Source organism: Sarcophilus harrisii, chromosome 2, assembly GCF_902635505.1.
Source record: "Sarcophilus harrisii chromosome 2, mSarHar1.11, whole genome shotgun sequence".
Classification (NCBI taxonomy): Eukaryota; Metazoa; Chordata; class Mammalia; order Dasyuromorphia; family Dasyuridae; genus Sarcophilus; species Sarcophilus harrisii.
Window position 1 is genome coordinate 366,891,387 of NC_045427.1, and position 13,223 is coordinate 366,904,609.

At 36.1% G+C, this 13,223-nt stretch overlaps 1 protein-coding gene across 3 annotated transcripts in view; it reads right to left on the reverse strand.

Moving 5' to 3' along the window:
• Positions 1-13,223, reverse strand: part of VRK1 (VRK serine/threonine kinase 1) — a 114,043-nt gene that overhangs the window by 84,337 nt on the left and 16,483 nt on the right. The window lies entirely within an intron of this gene.

The window sequence follows — 13,223 nt, forward strand, 5'->3', positions numbered from 1 at the left end:
TATAAATAATGATCAAAAATCTAAGAAAATTGTGCATCAAGTACCAAACATATTGAAGAAGGAAAGGATGTGTGAAAAAGGTCAATCTATAGACAACAGCCACCAGTACTGATTGGATGGAAGATGTAGATTATATGAACTTCAAAAAATGAAAAGTTATTGAATGATAGTGATCAATAAGAATCCTGAAGTGGTAACAGAGAGCAAGGGATATAGGAACTCCCCCACCTTGACCACTGAATTGAGAGAAACGAGTGAAAGAATAATCATTAATGGAAAAGGTGGCCAGAGATATTATACAAAAGAAAATTAGGTCTCAGTGACTGCATCAACTCGGAAAAAGTGGGAGAAGATTGAAGATGAAAGCGAATTTGTTACTACTTATGAAACTGACAGTAAAGAAAATGCAGTAACTGCCTGGGACTCTGTGGTAGAAGGGCTGAAGTTGAAAGGAATAAAAAATCTGGTGGGGAGATATAAAATGGCATTTCGATGAACCCCCTACAGAGGTTCAGAATCACTAGGATGTGCAATAAATGATCAGGTGCATATATATTCCTCATTAAGTAGCACATATCTCTCTTCTTCCCATAGGAAAGTAGAAAAAAGGCAGGAGATAAACACAATACAAGACAGAATTATGTATAATTAGATGAAAGACTCTCCATTTCTCCTTTCCCTTTCCTTTGGAAGGATGGAAATCAAGCAAGAATTGGAGCAATAAAAGTCAAAAGTTGAATATACATGGCAAAAATGGAAGGCTACATTGGCTTCCAGTCAACTTTGCTATTCCTCTTCCCTTAGGGGACTCACACAAAAGGAGATAGGAGAAAAGGAGATAAAAAGGTAACTCCTCTTTCTACCAGAGATGGACTTAGGATATACAAGTTGTTGTGTTATACAGGGAAAAGGTCCCTTGGCTGTCTGATAAGTATTTAAAATTTTCCTGACTCCAGGTCCAACACTATCTACTATGCCATTTAGTTCATATAAACATTACAAACATAACAAACATTATTTTCCCCCTTATCTTTTAATTTTTATGAACTCATTGCTTTATATTTGATTTCATTCTAATTTTCAGAGAGTTTAAACTATTAATTTTCTTTTCCATTCTTTGTTCCCTGTCATACTTTCAATGCTGTATTTTATCTTATTTCACTGTTTATAGGTATCATTCTTGTGGTCAAGTCATTTGAGAGATTCCAATATTTTAAAAAGATTACACATCATGAATTGGTTAGATTTATACTAGGAATGAGGGATGGTATTATATTAAAAAAAAAACTTCCAACATAATAAGCCATATTAATAAAAAAAAAGAAAATATCCATGATCATATATATCATTAACTGCTGAAAAGGCTCTTTATAAAATCCATTACTTATTTCAGTAAAACACAACTCTAGAAAGCATAGGAATAAATGGAATTTTCCTTTAATGTGGGCTGTGTATTCTTATCCACCTAAAATAAAGTGCCAACATATGTAATGAGAAAGGCTAGAGGTGTTGTTAAGCATTTATCATGAGGCAAGCACTAAACTAAGTTCTGGGGATACAAAAAGAAGAAAAAGACAGCCCTTGCCCTCAAGGATTCTGGAAGCAATAGATTTATTCAGTACAGATGGGTAGGGGGAAGAGACTATGACATGGCCAGATCTGCACTTCAACAAAATCAACTTTAGAACAGAGGATGGACTGGAGTGGAGAAAACGTTGAAACAGCCAAACCCACCAGTAGGCTGTTGCAATAATCCAGGTGTGAGATATAAAGGGCTTGCTTTCAAGTGATGGCAGTGTCAGGGGAAACAAGGGGGAATACTTAAAAGAAATTGAAAATGTTAAAATAGTTTTTGGCAAGAGACTTAATATGGGAGAATGAAGAGTGAAAAACAGGGAAGAGTGAAATGTAGGGCGGAATGCAGGATGACCCCTAGGTTGTGAGCATGAGGGACTAGGAGGATGGTGTTGCTGTCTACAGTAATATGGAACATAGGGAAAAGGGAATGATTTAGGGAGAAAGATAATAAGCCGTTTCATTTGTCTACTGGATATAGAGTTTAAGATGTCTGAAAAACTACTGAATATGCAAGATTGGAAACAAGCTTTAGTGAATGAAGCTGAAGCTCAACAAGTAGATTTGAAAATAATCAATATTTTTGTTATTAGTCATTTCAATCATGTCAAACTCTTTGTGACCCCATTTTTGAAATCTTGGCAAGAATAATGGAGTGGTTTGCCATTTCCTTCTCCAACTCATTATACAGATGAAGCAAACAGAGTCACATGGCTAGTGAGTATCTGAAGCTAGTTTTGAACTCAGGAAAATGAGTCTTCTTGATGTCAAGCCCAGAGTTCTCTATCCACTATGTGAACTAGTTGGCCCATAAACATAGAGGTGGCAATAATGAGATCGCCAAATAAAGTAGCACAGAAGGAAAAAAGAAAAGGGCCCAGAACAAGAGTCCTGAGGGATATCCACTGTTAGTGAAAATAAGCTAGAAAAGGATCCAACAGAGGAGATTAAGAGGTCCAACAGTTAGGAGGAATATCAGAAAAGTGTTCCCAAACATGTAGAGAGAAGAAAGTATCAAGGAGGAGAGGATGACCAACAGTTGTCAAAGGCTATAGAAAAATCAAGGTGAATGAGAGATGAGAAAAAGGCATTGGATATGGCAATTAAGAGATAAAAGATAAAGAAAAGAGTAAGAAGACAAAGTGGAAGCACAAATATGAGTTTAGCCACAAATAGCATTAGAGATATAGGACCTAAATTAATGAGGATAGAAGGATCAAGTAAGCATTTTTTTCAGGATGAGGGAAGCATGTGTTTGTAGTTAGTAAGAAGGGAGCCAGCCAGTAGACAGGGAGAAAGTGAAAATAAGTCAGAATGTAGATGACAGAAGGAACAATCTATCAGAGGAGACAGAACAAGAAAATCCAAAATTAATTACAGAATGCATCAATTTTGTACTAACAACATAGCCAGAGACTACATGAATACAACTATACAACAGTTTTCATAGATTTTTTTTTTTGTAATTTATATATAACTGGAAAAATAATGATTCAAGAGTAAATCCTGACAATATTTTTAAATGACAGTACTTCTTAAATTAATTTACGTATTCAATTCCATACCAATCAGATGATCTCCAAAAAGAAACTCAAATAGAATACAGTAATAAATTCCATAGCTATAATCTAGCTTTCAAGTCAAAGAAAAAAAAAAATACTGCAAATAGTCAGGATGAAAGATCAAATACCAAGAAACTTCCTTTAAAGAGTATACATTTTGAAGGAGATTCTGATTATAGATAAAGAAATCTATAATTAGAGTACTTTTACTCTAGTTCTCTTCTATTTACTATTATTTATTACTTCTATTTACTCTATTTATTCTTATTTCTTTGCCTTTTCTATTCACCTGTCAGAAATGCTATGTTTTCCCTCAATAGTATTCCTCTAAATACATGTAAAGATAGTTTTCAGTATTTATTTTTGTAAAAGTTTTGTGTTCTAAATTTTTCTCCCTTCCTCCCTTATCTACCCTCCCCCAAAAAAACACAGCAAATAATCTGATATAGGTCAAATATGTGCTATCCTTTTAAATATATTTTCATATTTGTCATGTGCAAGAAAAATCAGATCAAGGGGGGGGGAACCATGAGAGAGAAAAAAATGAAAATATACTTTTATCCACATTCAGTTTTCTTGGCATTTTCCATCTCAAGTCTATTTATTGAAATTGTCTTGAATCACCACATTATTAAAAAGACCCGAGTCTATCACAGTTGATCATTACATTGTTACCATTTCAATGTTCTGGTTCTGCTCACTTCAATCAGCATCAGTTCATGTAAGTCTTTACAGACCTTGCTGAAAGCAGCCTGCTCACTATTCTTATATATTATATATACAATCTTATATATACAATAATATCCTTATATAACAGTAATGTAATATAACACACCTTATTCAGTCATTTCCCAACTGTTGGTCATCGACTTGGTTTCCAATTCCTTGCCACTACAAAAAGCTACTACAACATTTTTGCATATGTAGGTACTTTTCCCTTTTTTCTTATCTCTTTGGGATATAGACCTCATAGTGAGACTGCTGGATCAGAGTATGCAACAGTTATGCCCTTTGGGCATAGTTCCAAAATGCTCTCCAGAATGGTTGCATCACAAAATTCTATATTTCATTAACTAATATTTTTAAAGGTCTGCAAGTCAAAGTACTGTACAGGACAATATTAAGAATTCCAATACCAGAGTCAAAGAAAAGAACACTAAAAGAGAAGGGCTAGCACAGTGACTTAGAAAACCACAAGTTAACATTATTTATATTGTATTGCATTTTTTAAATTTACTTTGTTAAATATTTCCAATTCTATTTTAATCTGGTTCAGGTAGGACTAAGGAGTTTTGAGGAGTTGCTGGCTGAGTTTGTCACCTCTGATCTACTGAATAAAAAAGCCCCAAAATAACAAAACTTCAAGTTGGATTAAATAAAAAATAGAAATTTTGTGTCTATCAATATAGTGAATAACACAACAGTTATATCAAGGAAGTTGAAAAACTTGGAAAACTTGAAAAATTTCTCTGCAAATCTGAAAATTGACAGGTCTGGATATCATACATAATTATTGGCTCTGATGCTTTACATAAATAATTAATGAGTTAATAAAATCAGCTTCTATTCAGATTTGTCTAATTCCATCTTTCTTAACAGAAAGCATCACATAGTCATTACCACAAGATGACTTATCAGCAATCTCTCCAAATACAGACCAATTACATATTTAGGTGCTATATACCTAAGGATAAAGTTACAAAGCATTCACAGCTAAAACTATCTCTCCCTTCCCCCCCCCCCCAAAAAAAAAATCTGAAACATTTACAAGAAAACAATATACTGGTAGAGATATAAATAAGGTATGCCAAAAAGTCCAAAGGGTACAGAACAATTGTTATATTATCCATTTGGAAATTATTGAACAAACAACCAAAATACCATAACATTTAAATTTTCTATGTTGATTATCCCAGTCTTTGACTCAGTCCTACATTTATAGCTCAATCAATGTAAAATAGATCCAAGTATATTAATAATGTTGGAGCATAGTATTCAACATTCCAATGGAAAACTATTACTGTTCAGAAGCCACCAACACAATAATGACAAGATCATTTCTTATAAAAATGAACTTGACAAGGAGAGAATATAAAAGCCACTTGTAGTTCTCCCCAGCCTTAAATACATTAACACCTTTCCCAAATAAAATTAAGTAGACTTCAGTTTCTGAAACAATATGAGTTTAGTAAATGTTTTTGCTTTATATATTTTCTAATTTAAAAACTGAGTAAAATCAAAATATGCTTCTAGTCATGTAAATGACATCATGCTATACATTCCCACAAAAACATATTACACGTTTCTTTTCATCTCATAGAGTATTGTTTCTTGCTATCAGAATGTCATTTACACTAGAAAAGTGCATAATTCTTAAGAAATGACCAAAAAAGTTAAGACATTGAAGATTTGCACTCAAATCCAAAGGTCATATTGAAATAATAAGATCAAGGTGACACCTACAAATAACTTAATCTCCTGCAGACAAGATACAATGAGCTTAAAGACATCAAAGAGAAAACTGTGTCTAAATACATTAAGTAATTAATTACCATGCTAAGAAAATCCCATGGCAAGAATATGTTTAAAACAAACAAAAGCAATCATCTCTGGTTTTCTTTTTGTTACTACAGTTATAGCATAAATATTTTCAGGTGAACATTAAGATCTATATGATACTCTTGTTTAAAGTCATCATACCAAAAATTTATATAATAATGAAAAACAGGGCCCACACTAAAGACATCATAGAAATAACACTTCCTTGTCAACAAAGGAAAATAACTGATAGTCATTTTTAAAGCATATGATAAAAGACATAAAAATTAGCAACAGAAATAGTTTAGTAAACATCATTTCATCAAGAACAGTAAAGGTCCAGAACAAATACACACCATTGGAATTGTCAAACATAATCATAAAGAACCTAAATTTAAAAGGATAGTGTGAATTACCCTAAGATCTAAGAATGAAATCAAAAGGCCTTGAATGTGTTGGAAACAACCCCATTAATTCAACCAATAAATTGACAAAATAGCATTAAAAAAGGGCCGAGTCAATGAATTTATTTCTGAGAACCAGAGAGGTTTATGACTAACTCACTGCCATTAGAAATTACAAAAAGGTCATCCTTAAATGCCAGAAACTGTATAACACATCACTGCAAGATTTTTTTTTCAATTTAAAACTGTGTGAGACAATGACCGCCAACTCAAAACAATTCAAATGCACATTATCTCAGAGTCAGAGCAGAAAGCAGTTTATTTAATTCCTGCAGAAATAGAGCATCACCTCAACTAGTGCAGTCTAGTGGAGAGAGGGAAAGGTTTACAGGTGACAACAGGATTTTTATACTCTGAAGTAAACAACTTTACCACATCCTGGACTACAGCTGTCCTTGATTTAGTATCAGGGTTCACAAAACCTCATGAGAACCCACTCTCTCTATCCTCAGGGATACAAGAACAGGGAACTAGAGATTACAAAGTTTGCTGATATGGCAAAGCAGTCTGGGTAAAATTAAGCAAGGGGGGGAAGTTTTCTCGGAATTGTAGTCCTAAACTATGGCACTTTTCCAGGCGTCAGTCTTCTGAGGGCTCTCATCCCTTTATACGACTCAATCCCTCCTCTTATTTTTTATCCATTTGAGAATTTCTCACAGCAATCCCAAAACAGTTCCTCAATCTCTACATCCACCTCACCTCAAGGACTTCCCCCATCTTCTTCATTTATGAGCTCATACCATTGCCTTTTAAGGACCATCCGTCTGCAAGTCCCAAAAAACTGCCTGGTTTAGTGCCCATTTACATGTACCATTGCTCTGCTTTGGGATAATAATAGATTTTCCAAAATATTGGCAAAGTCACATGTGCCAACAATTCTTTCACCCCAAATTTTTTCAAATACATGCACCACTCCCCAAGCATACTTGGAATAAATGTAAACATTTCCTTCCTTTTCTTTTAATAATTTCAACACTTGGTTCAAGGCATAAAGTTCACATATTTGCCCACACCAAGTCTTTGAGAACTCACCAGATTCAACCAGAGACTTTTGGTTTCCCCCTCAATACCCATTTCTTCTTTTCCCTTTAATTATCTGCAAGGAGCCATACACAAATAGTTTTACTACCCCAGAAATTGGGGACTACTGTAAATCCTCCCTCACCCAGCTCTTGAGCTCAATAAAATTAACACAATCATGTTCCAGATCATCTCCCTTGTTTTCAGGGACCAGAAAGGAAGGTGGGTGTTATTCTGTCAGAGGATCAACTCATCCTTTTCAAATAGTATTGCCTCATATTTGAGAATCACTGAATCTATGAGCCACCACCCTGCTCTCTAATTTAGCATACTCCAAACGATGGGAGACACTTACAATCAAACTTTGTCCACATACCAGTGTTCTACTTTCCTCTAGTAGGAGGACCATGGCTGCAAAGGCCTGAATACAAGTAAGCCACTAGATTCTGTTATGGGCCAGAACTCTGAACTTGAAACATTACAAGAACTAATTCAGTGGAATTGATGAGACAATGGTTATCTAGTTTAACATGGTGTTTAATAGTTCTCTAAGTTCAGGATGGTTGATTTAATCTTACAACAAATAATGGTTTCCTAGTGATATAATGATTGGTTTATACTCAGTGTAGAGCATATAAGCTAGGAGCCTCAGCCAGATTCATTGAGAGCTAGGGAAGACAAGCTGACTGGAGGCTGAAGCACAAGTTCTTGGACTCAGATTCATTCATCTCATCTCACACCCTATGGTGGCAGGCCTGTCCTCCGCATTTTCTCCACTGAAACCAAAACTCCGGAAGGCCTTTTAAGAAAGCTAACTGGACCCCAGGAAAGGAGACAAGACTTTAAAAAGAAATAATAAAGGATTTGGACTTTAACCCCTGGCTACTCTTGTAGTGATTATTCTACTTGAAACGAAGGCTGTTCCCAAGACCCCCAGAAAACCAAACCAAGGAGAACATTATAAGATCCAATATTTTGGATAGGAAGGTAATAGGTCTCTTTTACCCTTCTCTTATTTGTGCCAGAATCCCTAATGCCTCTTATCCACATTAACAAAGAAATGAAATAGCTTTCTCAAAGAAGGGCAGAGCTAAGACTAAAGAGTCTTATACCTCTTTCAGTTTACTTAACCCTTCTCTGACTTCAGGCTCCCACTCTGGTTCATTTTTCCTCTAACAAGTGGTTTTGTGAGAACAGCATATCAATCAATCAAATTTCTACAATACCCCACTAATCCTAAGAATTTCCTAAGCTCCGGTTTGGGGGGCAAAGGTGTTTGCAAGATCCCTGCTATTGTTCAGGGTCTAATTTCTTCTGCCCTTCATTAATGAGGTATCTTCCCTCTCCAACTTCTCTCTCCAAAAACTGCAATTTGTTTTTCAAGACCCTGAAATCCTCTTGACCTAGGTAGTTCAACAGCTTGATTTATGTTTCATTAAAGCTTCTCTTTTCCTCCCAGTAACTAGTAAATCATCTACAAATTGAAGCACTTCAGTTCCCTTGACTCTGGACTCCTTCCAGTATCCTTTCAAGGACTTGGCCAAATAGGTTTGGAAACTTGGTGTATCCCTGGGGAAGAATACACCAGCAACACTGCTGCTTTCTCCCTGTTCCAAAGGTCAGACTGCATCTTTGAGTTCTATTACACTAAACCATTGGCTTTCCTCTGTTATCTTTCCTAAAATGGTATAAGGATCAGGGGACTACAAGATGTGATGGTAGAACAATCTTACTAATCACTCTCAAGTCTCATACAGTCTCCCTTTCAAACCAGCAGAATAGGAGTGTTATAAAGAGGAACACGGGGTTCAATGAGTCCTCCTTTCAATAGTCCCTGAATCACAAGCTGAAGTCTCGTTCTTCCTTGTAGGGAAATAGAGTATTGTTTTACCCTCATTACAATGATGGAATTTGATTCTAACGAGGATCATTCTGACTACCCTAGTTGGTTAGGCCTGCCCATACATCAGGCCAAATTTGGTCCTGTTCCTCTTCTTTCAAAATCAGCTTCTAAGCAGGGATAATTTGGGTTCCTTTTGTAGTCAATTGTACGGTTAACTTAGTAATCAAATCCCTTCTGAGTAAATTTGTCCCAGCCTGGGGAATCTGAATTAATCTGTTTGAGGTAATTCTACCTTTATATTTAAATTCTAGTATCTCACTCCTTAACTCCAAAGATTAAAAGACCATTTGGGGAGTTTAATTCTCTGCAGCAGTTCCATGCTGCAGTGGATAGAGCACCAGTCCTGAAGTCAAGAGGACCAGAGTTCAAATCTGATCTCAGACACTTCCTAGCTATGACCCTGGGCAAGTCGCAATGCCAATTGCCTCAGCCAAAAAAAAAAAAAAAAAAAAAAAGAAAAAAAGAAAGAAATGTCAGTAAGCAGAGTTACAGATGAGCAAGCTGCCCCAGTGTCCACTAAAAATATTATCTCTTCCCTGTAGGGTCCCAACCTCAAATTTATCAAGGGTTCTGGATAGGACGCTTTTATAAGCCCCTGACACCCCTAATCCTCCAATGCCACCAGGGAGAGAATTTTCTGTTCTGCCTGTTGTCAGGCATAATGTCTCATAATGTGTCCCTCATTCTTGCAATTCCAGAAAGTCAGGGGTCCTCCATCTTTTCTTCTTTTTCCTGGGAAAGGCCCTTCCATGGTTCCCTTTGTCTGTTCTGGTCCACAGACTACTCTGCACAGTCTAAACCATGATTTTTGCTTTTTGTCTCTGCTTTTCATCATCACTCCTAACAAACTTTCGTAGCTTTCTCTAACTTCCTAAGGTCCTATGGTTCCATTTTTCTGTCTTATCTTTTTACTTATATCTGGCCAAACACTGGTAACAAAATTCAACTTTGTAGTATGTCTTATGTTGCAGGAGCAGATATAATCCAGACCTGAATATTTTCCCATGTTTTCTTTTAATCTTTCTAGAAGCCTTTTTTAAAGTTCTGAGATCTTGGGGCTGCTCTTTTGATCCCCACAATTACTAATTCTCATAGGTCCTGCATATGGGTTCTATTTACCAGTACCTGGAGTTCAACACTCTGTTTTGTTGGGCTTAGTCTGTCTAATTCCTTGTCTGTAATGTTCTCTTCTCTAATAATATAATTGTTCTCTGGGAGCAGATTTCTTGTGGGTCTTCTGGAGGCAGCCTTAGTTTCAGTTCAAAGTAATAATCACCACAAATGCAGCCAGGTGTTAAAGTCCCAAATAGCCTGGTTAGCTTTCTTAGAGACCTATCTCTCTCTCTCGTTGGTTCCAAGAGCTCTTGTAGCTTGTCCTTTGCCTCTTCCAGCTTCAACCCCTCTTCTTCCCAATCTCCAGTTCTGCCCAACTGCAGTCTCTGGCTTCTCAGTCTCCTCCATTGACTCCTGGCTGAGGCTCCAAGAGCTTCTTATATATGATCTCTTAAAGGTGTGAACTCAAAGGTTGACTCCTCCGAGAGAGAGTGGGATTGTGGGTTCCTGACTTGTGAATCTCCGGGACATGTGAATCTCTCAACTGAATCCTGACTGGTGAATCTCAAATGCTAATGTGTGAACTAATGTGTGAACTCTTAAAGGTGTGAACTTAAGTACATAAGCATTGTTTCTATCAATTCCAGTGAGTTAGCACCTTGTTTCAAGTTCTGGCCCGTAACACTTGTCCATATTGGAATTTGGTAGGGAACTGTCCCTCTAATTTGCCAGTCACAGAGGGGTCGCCTCCTTCCAACAGGTCCCAAAGGAACTTACTAGGACCTGCCCTTTTACAGGATTTACCTGGCCAAGAGTCATCACCAATCTCCTTGGGTCAATGACTCCACAATTGCAATTCCAGGACCTCCATTTAGTTTACCTGCAGATTATACATGTATAATTTAGTGACCGATTCTCTCACCAGTCAGCCACTTTTCCTCTCAAGTTTATCAAAGTTTCTTTTGGTTTCTTCTCTGACAAGTCTATCTCTTATGGAACCTACTTCCTCATAGAGGGATCTCATCAAGTTCAAAGATTATAGGGGCTGTTCCCCCAGGAGATGCCTGCCTTTGGGTTGACAAGAGTAGCCAGTGAGAAAGCACAAATCCCGGACAAGCCCCCAGAAAATTGTGTGGGACAATTCACACACATAATAATAATAATTCAAGTAGACATTTCTCAGAGTCAGAGCAGAAAGCAGTTTCTTCAATTCCTACAGGAATAGGGCGTCATGTGCCAGGTGACAAGAGCCAAGATTTTTTTTTATTCTGAAGTAAACAATTTTACCACATCCTGGACTCTAGCTATCCCTGACTTAGTATCAGGGCTCATAATCTGTCATGGGAACCCATGCTTAGGGTACAAGAACAGAGAACTAACTATATATTACAAAGTCTGCTGATGTGACAAAGCTGTTTATGCAAGATTTAAGTAAGGGGACAAGGTGAAAGTTTTCCTGGAACTGTAGCTCTAAATTATGGCACTCTTCCAGGGGTCAGCTTCTGAAAAAACCTCACATCTCCTCCATCCCACTCAATATCAACTAAATATCCAGCAAGAATTGATCTTGTGGTTAAAATTACATATCAGGAGCTTATTGAATAATTCAGTAAGATGATTCACACCAATTCCAATGGCCTTATGATGAAAAAAGTCATTGGCACCCAGAGAGAGATCAGTGGGAACTGAATGTGGGTCATAACATAACATTCTCACTCTTTTTGTTGTTTGCTTGCATTTTGTTTTCTTTCTAATTTTTTTTCCTTTTTGATTTCATTTTTCCTGTGCAGCATATTTGTGGCAATATGTATAGAATTACACATGTTTAACATATATTGGATCACTTACCGTCAAGAGGAGGAAGTAAGGGAGAAGGGAGGGAAAAATTAGAACATAAGGTTTTACAAGGGTGAATGCTGAAAATTATCCATGTATATATTTCGAAAATAAAAAGCTTTAATTAAAAAATTGTTATTTTTCAACAGCAGACAAATCCCCATACTACAAAATTCCTCAATCTACACACTATACTAAAATCAGATTATCACAAAAATTAACAGTTGTCCTCAATCTTCCAGACATAAAAATGATCCACAAAAACTTCTTAAGAACAATGTGTTCATTTCCTGCTTCCAAGACAAATAATCATAATCTCTAAACTAAATGAAGCAAAAACTTTTCAATCTATAGAGACCTAACAGAGAGCAATATCAGATGGAAACAAAATGTTTACATGATCCTTGTTCTGCCTAAGTCTACAGCGATATAGAGAATGGTCTTACATCATAAAATTTATATTCAATTGTAAAAAGAACTTACTACATACACTTGTGTAAAGGCCCACAAAACTTAAAAAAATAGAATAACAATTTATTTTAGGATCATTTCATAGGTGTGAACAAACAAATTTGAGCCTGAAGGAAATCCTGGGAGGTAGATACTCATGGTACTATTATATGTATTTCACAGATAAAGAAACTGAGACTCAAAGAAGTAATTTGTTCATGTTCACATTAAATGCCAGGGGAAGAATTTAAATTCAAGTTCTCCAAACCCCAAGGATAATACTCTATCTACAGTACCACTTTACCTATCTAGTATCTACTCAAATAGTAATACTTCTGTATTTGAAAAAAAAAAAAATTAAGCAGTATACAAACTTATTGTTCATCATTGGAGAATGAATAAACTGAAAAAAAATCAATCTAATAGACTATTATGACGGTGCCATACAAAATAACGCATATGAAAAATTCAGAACATACTTGTTTCAATTGATATAGTTGAGAGAAATGAGACAATGTAGCATGCTGGATAGACAGTCAACCTCAAAGTCAGGAAAATCTGATTTTAAGTCCTGCTTTGGCACATACTGGGTAAGTGACCTTGTAAAAGTCACTTAACCTCTCAGTGTTCTAGGCAACTAAGATTATAACTTACAGAGAAAATGACAACCTGTTTTGCTAAAGGGAGCTTCCTCACCTAAGAATACCCTAAAACAATAAATGCATAGATCCAATGCCTATGTCCATATAAAGAACTAGGACCATTATATACAGAATGATTACAGTTAATGTAAATAAGAACCACATTAAAGGTTAGGTGATT